We start from the raw sequence: 12,129 nt of genomic DNA on the forward strand, positions 1-12,129 counted from the left end.
CTGGAACAATGCCTGCCACATAGCAGGCACTCATATTTATTGAATGAATGAATTCAATGAATATTTCCCACAAAAGAGGAGGCCCCTATGCATATAACTGGGAAGGAAAACTTCTTACCACCAAGGAAGGGAATGGATTTTTCCATCCGAATAAACTGTGTTGGAGTTTTAGAAATTGATTATATTCTATTTTTGAGAAGATGAGTACTGGAAAATACACACTGGATTTATTAGCAAGAAATAACTGGGACACTTTGGGCTCTTAAAAGAGTTTCATTAGGAAGGCTGAAGAGAAGCCCAAGTGCCACAGGCAGGGAGGTAAAGAAGCTGAACCATTGGGTCTGCAGTGGACATGGCTTTCAAGAGTGGAAGGACAGAGGTCTGAGAGGCACCTCCTGTCGCTGCCATCATCCCCCTCGGGCCCCTGATTTCATTAGGGATGAAAGGAGGCACCTTCTCATCTCCAGAAGAGGCCCATCCTGGTCTCTATTTGAATGCCCTCCTCATCCTCTCTACCTTTACACGTATTATTTATCCCTCAAGATCCAGACTGAGTCATAATTCCCTGGGACGTCTTTCTACTGCACACCACAATGAACTCTGATGAACAGTTTTAATGTTCTGTGTATGTGTGACTATTATTTCCTAAAGTACTTTGAAGTCTGTGATGAAAACTCATCTTAAATTACTAAAGATAAGCCTACTTACAAAGAAAAAGGGAAAGCAGAACAAAGCACTAGTTGAAATATTATTTACATAGAACTTCTTTTAAGAACATCTTAGTGTTCCCTGTTACTACTTCAAATAATAAAGCATTGGTCACCTCTGGTCCTGATAACTGGAAAGCATATTGGCAATCAAATTAAGATCTTGCCACAGCGAACTAGAAATCCAACTGGGATAATGCATTGTCTAGTTAAATAATGAATACAAAGCAAAAAAAAAAAAAGTGTCATAAAGTAGATGAGTAACATTCAAAATCCAGAGCAATGAGAGCATGATGAAACAAGCTCTGTGGGGGTGGGAAAGTTTACTTCAAAGAGAAGAGATATGTGACTCAGATCATGAAAGAAAAGTAGAATTTAGGTGGGCAGAACCTGCAGGATCATTATGTGTTGCTTCCCTATTGTGATTCATTTATGTTAAATTCGGGAATGTGTCTATAAGTTAAAGTTTGCTTACTACACAATATAGTCTAGTGAGAAGAATACTGGGTAGAGGCCTGGATTTGGTCTAAATCCTAAGTAGTTTCGAGACTTTAACTTAGCCTTTTACTCACCAGCTAAATTTTAAAAATACCTTTTACCTACTTATATCTCTTCTAATATTCTCAATTTTTAAAAATTAATTGATTTATTTAGAGGGAGAAAGAGAGTAAGCGCGAGTGGGAGAGGGGCAGAGAGAGAATCCCAAACAGGCTCTGTGCTGTCATCACAGAGCCCAACATGGACTCAATCTCACAAACTGTGAGATCATGACCACAGCCAAAAGCAAGAGGGGAATGCTTAACCAACTGAGCCACCCAGGCACCCCCACCCTACAATGTTCTTAATTTTTTACTGAGATGCTCTGAAGCAGTAATAAAATTAAATGTTACCCAAAGCCAAAGGTATAGTGAAAATAAGCAAAGTTTATGACCTAACCCAGGTATAGGTAATTCTGGTAATGCAAAAAAAAAAAAAAAAAAAAAAAACACATCCACGTGTAATAACACTATAATTTATTGCTTAAGGATACTAGTTTTTGTTAATATTTAAAAATTACAGTAAATGTCATTGAAGTCCCCAACCCTTTTAAATTTATTTGTTAATGTTTGTTTATTTTTGAGAGTGCATGCGTGAAAAGGGGAGGGACAGAGAGAGAATTCCAACCAGGCTCCACACTGACAGTCTGTCATGGGGCTCAAACCCACAAACCGTGAGATCGTGACCTCAGCCAAAATTAAGAGTTGGGAGTTGGAGGTTCAACTGATGGAGTCACCCAGGTGCCCCACCCCCATCCCTTTTAAATAGCAATGTTGGAGTCAGTTTTCCTACCCAGGGGATTTTTACATAAGCTCTTCTTCACCAGTCGCCTAATTTGACTACCAGTTTCCACTCCTTAGAAACTGCTACCCATAACCAAAAACAACAGCAAATAGGGGGAGATGGAGGGAGACTTACACTGAAAAGATACGGAAAACTCCTCTAGGTTGGGACAAAAATTCATTAATCAAGCCTTAAAAATAACAAGACACGACATCACACATGAATATGGTAAATTGAGTAGCATTATTTACATCTATACTCTCATTTATAATACATTTACATATGAATGCTTGCTTCTGTTTGAGGCACAAAATTTCTTTTTCTCCCCCAGCTTGAGGTATAATTGGTATACAAAAAACTGCTTATTATTAATGAATGCAATTTGCTAAGTTTGTACATATGCTTATACTCCCTCCCCAAAAAATATTGCTTTCTTCATTAAAATTACCTCAATATTAGACTCCATTTTCATGATAAAATTAAGGTAAACTTTCACACATTGCCATAACATTTTAAAAATATCAAAATGCAATTTTAACAGAATTCAATTGGTCTCCTGCTAATACTGATTGGTCTTTTTATCACTAGATTTACAAATCACTTCAAATCATGTGTCCATTGCAATCATTACTCCATCTCTGTCAATATTAATATCCTTAAAATAAATGAAAAGAAGGAATATAAGTAAGAACCTCAGCAAAACAACAGAAATCTACTCAAATACCTCTTGGTTTGAAAGAAAAAAGCTTTACATTATATATGAGATATACTTACATCCTTTTTAAGAAAACATTTTTTAATGTTTATATTTATTTTTGAGACAGAGAGAGACAGAGCATGAGCAGGGGAAGGGCAGAGTGAGAGAGAGAGAGAGAGAGGAAGACACAGGATCCAAAGCAGGCTCCAGGCTCTGAGCTGTCCGCACAGAGCCCGACACGGGGCTCGAACTCTCAAACTGTGAGATCATGACCTGGGCCGAAGTCGGACGCTTAACAGACCAAGCCACCCAGGTGCCCTGATATAGTTACATCCTTAGTAAGTTACTCAAGTCCAATGCGATCTCATCTGTTTGCTATATTTATATAGTATTCCTATAGATTCACTCAGGAAAAAAAAAAAAATATATATATATATATATTTTCACTCACTATATAAAAATACAGCCTCAATATCAAAGACAAAAATATAAAAGTGGAATAAGAAGTCTTAAAACAATAGGCTTTTTATGTATTACATCCTAATGCCAAAAAGAAATCAAACAGCCAACCTCTCTCGTATAGCAGGCTACCAAAAATAAGATGCATAGTGGTAAGTGTCAGGGAGGCAGCCCTTCCAAATAACTGGCAATGTTCAGGGGTCCCTAAACTACACATTTCAGCTAGAAAGTGCAGACCGATTCCTCAAAGCAATTTCTTAGTGTTTCTCTTTAGGTTTAATATGAGAAGATTGTATTAAACAGAAATCTGTTCTAATGGTGGGCATAACATTGTGCTACATGCTTGAGGGAATGCAATTAAGAACAACAAAAGGTTGCTTTTCTTGATGAGCCTTATATGAAATTAGAGTGAGTGGGGCAAAGCGGGTTTAAAAGATAAGCACTGATGAGAGGCAATAAAGGGAGACCCAAAAAAATCACATGATTCTTAACAGACATTTCTCTTGTCAAGGTCACCAATCACCTATGTGTGTCCAAATCTCATAGACGATTACCTGAGTCATCTCAGTTACATTTGAGTGAGTTTCTAAATTCCAATAAGGACACATTTCACAGCTGTGCAGCAGCTGTGCTGGGAATCCTTTTCCCTCAGCTTCTCTGTGTGACAATACAATTTACTATGTTCTTCTTCCTTCACTGTCACTCCTCAGTCTCTATCCTCATCTCCCTGTCCCAGGCTCCTTCCTTGCCCTTTTCTCTTTCTACAACTCTCCCTTCCAGGTGATTTCATCAAACTCCAAGGCTTTAACTACAAGTAGAGGACTCTCAAACTTACTTCCCCAACCCTGACTGGTTTCTTGAGCTCTGATTAAATGCTCAGTAATTGCATGGTCATCTCCATTTGGATGTCCAATAGGTATCTCATAACCCATACTCTTGATTCTCTTTTCCATCCCAATTCACATCCAACACCCCCCAACCCGTCCTGGTATTCCCCATGTCTGCAAATGGCACCACACTAAACACCCCATTAACTCAAGCAAAACTCTTAGGCATCTTTTGATTCCTCTCTGTCACTATCTCCTATTTCCAAGCTACTATCAAATCCTGTGGGTTCTTAACTCTAAAACACATCCTAAATCTGTGTACTTGTCATCAGCTTCTCTGTTATCACCCTGGTAATTAAAGCATAATCTCTTGGGGCACCTGGGTGGCTCAGACGGTTAAGCGTCCAACTTCCATTCGGGTCATGGTCTCATGGTTTGTGAATCCAAGCCCCGCATTGGGCTCTGTGCTGACAGCTCAGAGCCTGGAGCCTGCTTTGGATTCTCCCTCTCTCTCTGCCCCTCCCCTGCTCACACTCTGTCTCTCTCTCTCTCTCAAAAATAAATAAACATTAAAAAAATTTTTTTAAAAAAAGCATCATCCCTTGTTTAGACTGTTCCAATAGCCTCCTGACTGATCTCTTCTGTTTCTCCTCTTGTGCCTTAAAATCTGTTCTCTTCAGCAGTCAGGAGTGATCTTTTAAATATGTAAATCTGATCACTTTGTATCTATGAGCTCTCACTGGCCTCCCAATGCACTAAGAATAAAACCCAAATCCCTGTCTTTGGCTTACAAGGCCCTAGATGAGCCAACCTCGTGGCTGTCAAGGTGTGATTTCAGAGAAGCAGCAGCTTCTAGGACCTTGTTATAAATGTACATTTTGGGGGCACCTGGATGGCTCAGTAGGTTAAGTGTCTGGCTCTTGATTTTGGCCCAGGTCCTGATCTCATGGTTGGTGAGATAGAACTCTGTGTCAGGCTCCACGCTGACAGTGTGGAATCTGCTTTGGATTCTCTCTCTCTCTGCCCCTCCCCTACTCAAGCTCTCTCTTTCAAAATAAATAAATAAACTTAAAACAAAAAAGAAATGCACGTTTTCAGGGCCTACCCGGGACTTACATAACTAGAAACACTGGAGGTAGAGCCCTACAATTTGCATTTGACAACTCCCAAGTGATTGTGATGCATGCTAAAGTCCAAGCAAGCACTGACTTAGCCTCTGCAAACCTCTGAGCTCCCCTCCGGTGACTGTTTCAGCTCCCTGTGTAATTCACACTGGCATCCTTTCCCTCCTCAAATAGACCAAACCCTTTCACTTCTACCCAAAGTGCTTTTAACCATAGAACTTCAAGTTGCCTGCTCCGTGAGCTCATTCAGACTGCAGATCAACTATTTCCTCCTAATAGAGGTATTCTGTCACCACTCAAAAGAGGAGCAAAAGCCGATCCATACCCATCCATCTCCCCCTACTCTTCACACAACTCCATTTTGTCCTCATCACATTTATCACTATCTGATATCACCCTGTTCATTCATGTATTCACTTATTATTTGATGGCAGCCTCTGGAATGAAAATTCTACGAGAACTGGGACCTGGCCTGTGTCATTCTCTGCTACCACCTCTAGAATGTTAAGTGCGACAAGACAGGGTAGGGTGGTCTATAAGTGTTTGCTGATTTAATCGAGGGAAGAAAGGATGGAAGGTTATATCAATTCCATGAATTCATAGGAGAATAAGAGCTTGGTGGGTTGCTGAGAATCAATTATTTTGTGACCAGTCAAAATATAAGAATTTCAAAGAGACCAACATAGATAAAAGTACTCAATCCTCAAAAAGATTTTAAATCTTCTATTGTGGGGGCGGGGGGAGGGCAGAATTAAGGATTAAGTTGGAACAGACTGAATTCTAGAGTAGAAAGAAATCTTCATTTTGCCCAGATGTTCAGTAACTTGCTGAGGGTCAGAACTCAGATGTCCTAGCTATAGCTTCCTTTGACCAGTGAGGACCATGATTAATATGAGAAAAGAATAACTTAATTTCATCTTTAAGAATGGAACTCCTCTCTCAGGTACATCTGGAATAATGTACCAAATAAAGAGGCAAGAGTGTTCTTCATATCAAAGTAAGCACTTATTAAATGCTAATGCCTTCAAGTCCCCAAAATGATTCCAACAAGGACACAATGGAAAAATAAAATAGCTTCATCCTAGTTTATTACCATGTCATCAACAACAGATAACACTGGAGTGCTGACTCCGTGTTGGAAATTCCCCTAGGTGTTTTACATCTGCTAACTCTTCACAGCACTGTATAAGTGTGCCCATCTTCATGTTCCAGATGAAGAGAACTGATGCACAGAGTGTTTAAGGAACTTAGCTATCAGTGCTAGGGTGGAGATTTAAACCCAAGTTGTTGAATTCTAACGCCAGTGCTCTGAGCTACTTACTATATCACTGCTTTGGGAGCTGAAACAGTCCTACAAAATAACAGCAACAAAAAAATGAATGAGCAAAAAGCCATGTAGTAGAGGAGAAAAAAATAAGCAGCTATTGAATATTTACTGCTAAGCACTGTGCAAGAACCCTTTTTCTACACTTAATCTCACGAGGCAGGTGTCACTGCCATATAACTGGGTTTTACAGAGGTTAAGAAACTTGTTCCAAAGCACACAGAACTTCGTACCAAACCCTCTAGATAACCTCAACAAGGGCCATCTAAACAATCCCTGATATTTAAATAGGATTGCGGACGTTAGATGTGCAAATGCCCACTCACACCTACAGAGGCTGCTACTTCCTCTGGTGGAGTTGTGGAAACAAAGTACTATGACTCAAAAAGCACAATGGCTGCCTGTGTCACCTGAAGTTAATCATTTCTCTAGTTCCCCATTCCTTCACTTACAAAATACAAGTATCGAAACAGATGATCTCAGGTCCCTTTCCACATCTAACACACAGAGATTTGTGCATAATAACGTTGTTTAGAGACTGAGAATGGCAGCCTTGGATATCTTCGAACTGGGGCAGGGCACAGTGTCTGAGCTAACTTACAAATATCATTTGGCGGAAAGAGTGGCATGGACAGGACCCCCTCTCCCAGGAAGCTCTTCCTATCCTGAGAACATGCTGGTCCTGGTCAGGAAAGGGTCTCTCTCTTCTGAGCTCACAGGAAATGGTTCCATTTCCAAGTGCCTTTCTCTGTCTTGGCATACACACTAGGAAAAAATGATGAACAGAGTGACAAACTCAAAAAACAGTTTGAAAAGTTTCTGGTTTCAGTCTCCCACACTCAATACTTTCACATTTCAAAACTTGGAATACAAGGTTCCTATCAGAAGCCATTCATCACTTCAGGGTTTTTTGCACCCATTGCACCTCCACTCAAATCTGATCAACAATCCAAACTACATTAACTATATCCTGGGTTTCCGTCATCTTTGATATCTTTCCTTCTTCCAAGAACACGCACACGAAATGCACCGATTATCTTAATTTCCACTTTCCTGTTCCTTCCAAGTATCATTTTATCTCCCTCCTTCCTTTTGCAGCCAAACTTCCAGAACTCTGCTGCCCAATGGTGTAGCCATGTGGCTACTGAGCACTTGAAACGTGACTAGTGTGACTGAGGGATTATACTTTTAATGAACTTAAATTTTAAAACTGATACTTGATTCAATTGTTGGCAAACATTCAAGTATATTTGGAACAATTCAGGTATGTGGATCTATTTTTGAACTATAAATTTTATGACAACTAAATACAGACCATGTCCTTCTAATGAAAATAAACCATCTGAATGGATATGTGCTATAAGTGTAAAATACACACTGTATTTTATTGATTAGTACACTAGTTAATATATATTTATATTTGATTACATATGAAATAATATTTTTACATACTATGTTAAATGAAATGTATTTCTGAGAGAGAGCCTCCAAGATGGCCCCCATGACCTTGCCTCCATGTGTAATCCCCTCTCATTGAATGTGGATTTGGATTTAGTGACTCATGTTCAGTGAATAGAATATAGCAAAGAATGTCACTTCTGAGATTAGGTCACCAGAACACTGTAGCATCAGTTTTAGGCATTCTCACTGGCTCTAAGGGAAGCCTGTTGCCTGGCTGTCAGTTTCCCTGTGTTTCTCTGACCAACAGGTAAGGAGGACTTGAGCCCTGCCAAAAGCATGAGTGTGAGCTTGAAAGTGGATGCCACCTCGGCTGAGACTTAAGCCCCAGCTGACATCTTGACTGCAGCCTCACCTCCCTAATCAGTCTAGAGAAGTATGGTTCTGCACAATCCCCATGCCTCGGCTCCAGCATCAGGTGAACTGACATACACACTACACTTGAAAGCACCCGCGGCTCATGCCATCACCTGCACGAAGAGAACATTCTCTTCGCCATCAACCAGTGAAAATCTTCTCTTTGGGTGCCGTTTTTTAAGAACCTTTCTTGTTTTACACATGGAAGTCATTCTACTTTAAAATCTTCTAGATTTATAGACTTATATAAATTTATACATAAATCAATTTATGTATTTATAAATTTATATGCATATAAATTTATATTATAAATTCAATGTATTGTAAATTTATATATATAAATTTATGGATTTATATCTATAGTAGGATGCTTGTATAGATCCTTTTGTTCGCTAAGTATCTATGATGAGTCATCACGTCCAACACACTATGCAGATGAAGTGGGGTAAGTCCAGAGAGGTTTTCCCTTCTAGCACTGTTAGTGGTATGTATGGTAGAAAGAGTAAAAAGAAACCCAAATAAGGAATTACAGTGTAGAAATAAAGTACCCCAGGCTGCCTTGTGTCTTAAAGCACAGTTCTCAATGCACTCCACCTTATCTGCCAGAAAACTTTTTGAAGCAGAAATCATGAATATATTTTTTTTGTATTTTTGATTAATACATCACCTTTTTCAGAGTATGCTCAATCATTTCTTAAGGAGTGAACTATTCAACTACAGTTTTCATTTGGTTTATCCATTTTTTATTATATCCCTCTCAAGTCTTCCTTTTTTATTACTTTTAGGAACTTAGCAATTGTGTAAAGTGAAGACAAGGACATAATAGAATCTCTTCGTAACAAAGGTCTTCCAGGATAAATCAGCATGAGTAAATGAAGCTTTTGTTGTGGTTTAGTTGTCATACACCCAAAAAAGCACAGATGCTCTCTTCTGTTTTAACCACATATCCATTCCAAAAGCAGAAATGAAATTTCCAAAAGTTAATTCTGGTGAGGAACGGTTTAATATCCACTATGGTAGCCAGCTAATGAGATGCTAAACAACATAATTTACACTCCCTACTCCCACCCGACTTCTCAGCAGGTAATTTCTGAGAAATTTCTTCAACATTTAGTGATATCCAATAACATTCTCAATAACAAAAGCCTGATTTGTAATCTTCATTTGTTTATATATCTAAAATAGCTAAAAACCACACATTATATCACATTTTACAAAAGTCAATAGGACAGTAATTTACTCCTGAGTGTTTCTAAGACAAACTCTTATTCACACACACACACACACACACGCACACACACAGAGACACACACAGATGCACACATACAAACATGCAATGCTTAAGATAGTTAAATGCAGAATTTGGTTTTCACCTTTTTTTGGTTGGGAGGCTATCAGTGGTGTGGCAGGGGGAAAACAAAAATATCTAGCTCATAGATACATAATCTCCCTGCGACAACATTAAGATATTACACGTAGAAAAGCACAAGGTGATATAAAAGAAGTACACATTTGCAATTAAAAAGGAAAAAAAATCTACATATAAATCCTGAAAAGGTACTGAAAGAGTTCAAGATTTTGAAATGAGTCAGAGATCTTGGTTTGTGCTTAGGGCTGCACTTATTAGCAGGTCACTAATCTCTCTGGAACAATTTCTTCAATAACAAAATTGGATAATCTATCCCACCTCACAGGGTTGCTGAGAGAGTTAAATGGGTAATGCATATTCATTGTCTAGCCCAGTGGTTCTCCAACTTGGCTATACAATGGACTCACCTGAGGAGTTTTAGAAAATGCTGAGGCCTACATCTCACTTTCAGAAATTGATTTAATTGGCTGTGGGGATTTTTTAAACCTCCCCAAGTTGATTCTAAAGTGCAGCCAAGGTTCAGATCCACTAGTCTAGGATAATGCATGGCCTATAATAGGTATTCAGAATTAACGATATACCTTCATAAGAACTTTGTAAATGCTGAAACACTGCCTGAAGGTTGCTACTTAGGTCAAGAAGGTCTAGGGGTGCCTGGGTGGCGCAGTCGGTTAAGCGTCCGACTTCAGCCAGGTCACGATCTGGCGGTCCGTGAGTTCGAGCCCCGCGTCGGGCTCTGGGCTGATGGCTCGGAGCCTGGAGCCTGTTTCCGATTCTGTGTCTCCCTCTCTCTCTGCCCCTCCCCCGTTCATGCTCTGTCTCTCTCTGTCCCAAAAATAAATAAAAATGTTGAAAAAAAATTTTTAAAAAGAAGGTCTCAGAATCACTTAATACGACAAATCTTAGAAGGTAGTCCAAAAGTTTTATAGTAACTTTTCAAATCTAAATATCCAAAATACTTTTGCCTCCTAATTCCTTATAGGAGGAAGGAAAACATAAATCTCCCTTGATATTTTCACTGAGGTATAATTTAATACAAAAAAAATGTTCAGATATAAGTGAATATTTTGATTCATGTATACACACTCCAAGAACCAACCCACAAAGACAGAGTACAAAAATGTATCTATAGGGCGCCTGGGTGGCGCAGTCGGTTAAGCGTCCGACTTCAGCCAGGTCACGATCTCGCGGTCCGTGAGTTCGAGCCCCGCGTCGGGCTCTGGGCTGATGGCTCAGAGCCTGGAGCCTGTTTCGGATTCTGTGTCTCCCTCTCTCTCTGCCCCTCCCCCGTTCATGCTCTGTCTCTCTCTGTCCCAAAAATAAATAAACGTTGAAAAAAAAATTAAAAAAAAAATGTATCTATAACGGGGGCTTGCATGGCTCAGTCCATTAAGCTTCAGACTCTTGATTTCAGCTCAGGTCATGATCTCACAGTTTGTGAGTTTGAGCCCCACGTCGGGCTCTGTGTGATGCCAGGGCACATGCACATTCTCTCTCTCTCTCAAAAATAAGTAAATGGACATTTTCAAAAAATGTATCTATAAATTAAAAATTAAATATTTAATTTCTCATCTGTTCCATAATTGTCACTGCAATTTCAGTTTGTCTCTGGGCTGTCCCCAACATCTTATGGAGATGTTTATCTTAAGCAGTTAGGAAAGTCAAACAAGAGGTAGGATAAGGAAAGTCTCCAGTAGAAACGTGCATATCAAAGGAGGAGATAAAAAAAAAATCATCAAAACAAATAAGCAAAGTTGAAAAAACAGGCCTGAAAGCAATATAAAGAATGAGTTACAAGACAGTCAACAACATTTATTAGGCACCCACTGTGTGCTCAGTGCTATAGAAAGAAACTGGGCAGATTAAAGAAATACCATGAGGTCCTCAGACAGCAGTAATGTAAAAATGAAGTGAGTCCAACTAAACACTCAAAGATATCCTAAAAGGATCTTACAAAAAAAACAAAAACAAAAACAAAAAACAAAAAACAAAAAAAACCCTACATTAACTGAATGCCTATCTAGCTCCAGGAACTAAATTCATTCAGTAAATAATTTCTCTCAAAAACTGAAACTCCAAAACCATGACCCAGTGCTCACTTGCTGCTCCATTTACTCTGTACATAGTCTTCTGTCTGGCGAGTAATAAATGTCAGGATCAACTGGGCTCAGCATCATCTACTGAAAGCTTCCTTTGAACTTTGAAAGTGATGCCTGGCAGGCAATGTATATGGGACAGTCAATGCAGTTTATGAAAATTAGTCTAAACAGTAACAAAACTGTGATTGACACTACAATCTAAAAATTCAAAAATGAGTAACATAAACATGGAGAGAGTGAACTATGCAAAACTTCTCGGACTTCCTTTTTCTTTGCCAGATAAAAATTAAGTACAAAAAGTCCTATATAACTCCACTTTTTCAAAAGAGGTTACATACTTACTGAAAAGTAAAGAAAGAGTTACTGATCAAATTTAAGGTAAAAAATA

The 12,129-nt window shown here is 39.0% G+C and overlaps 1 protein-coding gene across 13 annotated transcripts in view; it reads right to left on the reverse strand.

Moving 5' to 3' along the window:
• The window catches only part of COBLL1 (cordon-bleu WH2 repeat protein like 1), a 171,810-nt gene that overhangs the window by 69,907 nt on the left and 89,774 nt on the right, over positions 1-12,129 (reverse strand). Inside the window, exon 1 of one of the 13 annotated variants that reach the window (XM_019838187.3) lies at positions 7,060-7,225. The exons of the other annotated variants lie outside the window; for them this stretch is intronic. The gene's annotated coding sequence lies outside the window, so the exon portion shown is untranslated. Of the gene's footprint in view, positions 1-7,059; positions 7,226-12,129 lie in introns of those variants that run through there. 13 annotated transcript variants of the gene reach the window in all.

This window comes from Felis catus, chromosome C1, assembly GCF_018350175.1.
Source record: "Felis catus isolate Fca126 chromosome C1, F.catus_Fca126_mat1.0, whole genome shotgun sequence".
Classification (NCBI taxonomy): Eukaryota; Metazoa; Chordata; class Mammalia; order Carnivora; family Felidae; genus Felis; species Felis catus.